The sequence below is a fragment of the Eretmochelys imbricata genome, chromosome 8 (assembly GCF_965152235.1).
Source record: "Eretmochelys imbricata isolate rEreImb1 chromosome 8, rEreImb1.hap1, whole genome shotgun sequence".
NCBI lineage: Eukaryota > Metazoa > Chordata > Testudines > Cheloniidae > Eretmochelys > Eretmochelys imbricata.
This window is the reverse complement of record NC_135579.1, coordinates 68,555,135-68,558,322: the sequence shown is the minus strand read 5'-3', so window position 1 is coordinate 68,558,322 and position 3,188 is coordinate 68,555,135. Positions and strand designations below refer to the sequence as shown.

Sequence of the window (3,188 nt, the reverse complement as noted above, 5' to 3'; positions counted from 1 at the left end):
TTCATACAATCTCTCTGTTTTCTTGCCATGTATCATCAAAGGCCAGCAAATTTTTAGTTAAAATTGTTAAAGCTTTGCTCTAGTCCTTCAAGACACATCACAGCCAAAAGAAACCCAGCATTTCACTGAATCCAGTGATTATGGAAGCAGCACCTTTCTCAATTTTTGCAACAACTTTTGCATCTAGAAGAAAATATTTAACATATCCAGATATTTTGGCACATCCCTGATAGTTATGTAAGCAAAATGGAAAATAATATCCAGCTGGCTATACAGTAACTCCTCACTTAACGTTGTAGTTATATTCCTGAAAAATGTGACTTTAACGATGTTAAGCAAATCTAATTTCCCCATAAGAATTAATGTAAATGGGGGCAGGGGGGTGTTAAGGTTCCAGGGAATTTTTTTTTGCCAGACAAAAGGCAGTGTATACATGTACAGTATAAGTTTTAAACAATTTTAAACAGGCAATTTAATATAGGTATAAGTTTGAAACAGTTTTAAACAAACAATTTAATACTACAATCATCATTGCTGAGTATGAAGCTTGGTGGAGTCAGAGAGTGGAAGAGGGTGGATTGTCCAGCTGCTCCTCTTGCTGAACTTTCCAAACTTGAAAAAACACACCTAGAGATTGTTGTTTTGCTTTCCTTTTTTTTTCTTGGTAAACTTTTTTATAGCAAGTCATTAGATGACCAACTCCCCTAATCACTTTGGAGCTGCGTTCCCTGTCAAGGATTGTCTTCAATCATCTGGAAAGCTTCAGAAAGATGTTTATTAGTCAAATTTCAATGGGTTGGTTCTTCTTTTACTTCTTGGCCCGCTTCTTCCATTGCTCTCATCACCTCTCGTTGCATCAAATCTTCATTGGTTAGCTCTTCTCCATGTGATTGCAGAAGTTGTGTAACGTCAGCTTCTTCCACCTCATCAAAACCTGCTTTCTTGGCCAAGCTGAGGATAGCTTTCTTCATAGTGGGAACAACATTTTAAAATCCTTTTAAGTCATTGACACATTCAGGCCACAACTTCTCCCACATGCCATTCATGCATGCCTGAGTAACTTCAGCCCAGGACTCACCAATATTATTGATGCACTTGCGGATGTTGAAGTCACACCGAAATTGCTGAATCGTAGGTTTGCCTTCCCCATCGGTGCCTCTGATGAGCTGGTCGAAAGTACGGTGTAAGTAATATGCCTTAAATGCAGTGATGGCTCCATGGTCCATGGGTTGGATGAGTGATTTGGTGTTAGGTGCACAAAATTGATATTTTTGCACAGGTCATCCAGGATGATTGGATGAGCCGTTGCATTATCAATAAGCAATAAAATCTTGAAATCAAGATTTTCCTTGGCACAGTATTCCTTCTATGCAGGGGCGGCATAGAGAGTCAGCCACTCTGAAAAAATAGCTCCAATTATCCATGCCTTCTTATTGGATCTCCAAATGACTGGAAGGTGTTCGTTTGAAAATCCCTTGAGAGTGTGTGGTGTTTCAGATTGGTACACTGTCAGTGGCTTCATGTTCCTGTCTCCGGCAGCATTACCCCCTAGAAGCAAAGTTAGGTGGTTTTTAGCTGCTTTAAATCCAGGTGCTGTCTTCTTCTCTCAGGAAATGTAAGACAACACAGGTATCCTCTTCCAGTACAGGCCCATTTCATCAACACTGAAGACTTGTTTAGGGGAATAACCACCTTCCTCAATTATTTTCTTGAGATAGTCGGGGAATTTTTTAGCTGCTGGTGCTGTATCAGCACTAGCTGCCTCACTGGACATCTTGATGTTATCCAGGTGGAAGCACATCTTCAACCAATCAAACCATCCCCGACTTGCTGTGAAAGTCTCTGTCTGTGATCCTTCACCTTGGTCTCTCTTCAAATTGTCGTACAAACTTTTTGCCTTAGCTTGTATCACTAGCAAACTTAGAGGTATGTTCTGCTGGTTTTGGTCCTCTATCCACAATGACAGAAGACACTCCATGTTTTCCAGTAAACTACTTCTTGATTGACTTATTGTCGTAGCATTAAGTGGCGTTACACACCAAGCACTAGCCCTGACCTTGTCGGCATTACTCCAAATTGTTCTCACAGTGGTCGGAGTAAGACCTAGAGTGATGCCAATGTCTACTGCATGCTCACCTGCATCAAAACCCCTTAAAATATCTAATTTAGTACCCAAACTAATGGTTTTCTGGCTGCTAGTGGTACTGCTACTGCTAGGCACTCCACTATCACTTGCTGGACATTTTTGATTCATGATGCTGGGTGATGCTCTTCTGGACGGCACATGCAAGTGTTACTCTTCACTCCCTTCAGCCTGGAGTGGCCAGGGTCATGCAGCATCAATCAACTATTGCAAGGGAAATAATCTGGAAAACCCATGTCATTCTCCATGGTAATCTGCTCCCCTACTGGAAGCCCTGTGGGCTTAGGCTAGGACTAGTTAAGGAGGTTCTTACTTCCTTGCAGGTTCTTACTTTTGCAGGAGCCCTGCTGGAGGACCAAAGGCCTGTCTTCTAGGGTGCCCTGGAAAAGCTGGCCCTGCTGCATCTCCCCTAGTAACCATGCACTCAGCACCTGAGCAGCATTGCAGCCAATGTAGTAAGCCCAGCAGCAAATGTTATTTTCCTCCTCTGTGCCCCTCCCTGCTGTGTGTGCATGCAGGGACAGGGAGATGCAGCTGGCATTAAAGTTAATGGCAAAGCTCTCGTGGATTTCCCAGACTTTCATAGGAGCAGGGCCAAGTTCTGTGCCTCTCTACGCTGCTTCTCCCCCTTGCTACAGCGAAGAGGCACTGGAATGTTATTACTGTCACTTGCTTTGGGTTGGCTGCCGCCCCCTGTGTTCTTACCTCCCTCCAGCGAAGGGTTGTGGGGGAGCGGATGGAACATTGTTTATTCAGCCGCAAGACAGCAAGGAAGGGCCGCTGCTGTGCACCCCCTTTGCAGGCAGCTGGTGGCCTCGCACGCGCTTGGCATAGCGCCCTATTCCCGAGCAGAGCGGCGGCTGAGCCATAAAGCAACGGTGAATCGCTGTGGAGGCTGGGTAGCGTGCACGTGGTGTGTGTTTACAATACGTACTGTACAGTCCTGTAGTTGGGAGCTGCCCTCGCCTTACCCCACACAGGTACAGCCCACTGCAGACAATAAGGCAGGCAAGGAAGCTGCCATGTTAGGCTAGGAAGAGCCTTG

General features: G+C 44.8%; 1 pseudogene; it reads right to left on the bottom strand.

The window, feature by feature from the left end:
- Positions 1-1,606: 1,606 nt before the first annotated feature.
- On the bottom strand, positions 1,607-2,254 carry LOC144269572 (putative CENPB DNA-binding domain-containing protein 1 pseudogene; annotated as a pseudogene).
- Between the last annotated feature and the right edge of the window lie 934 nt (positions 2,255-3,188).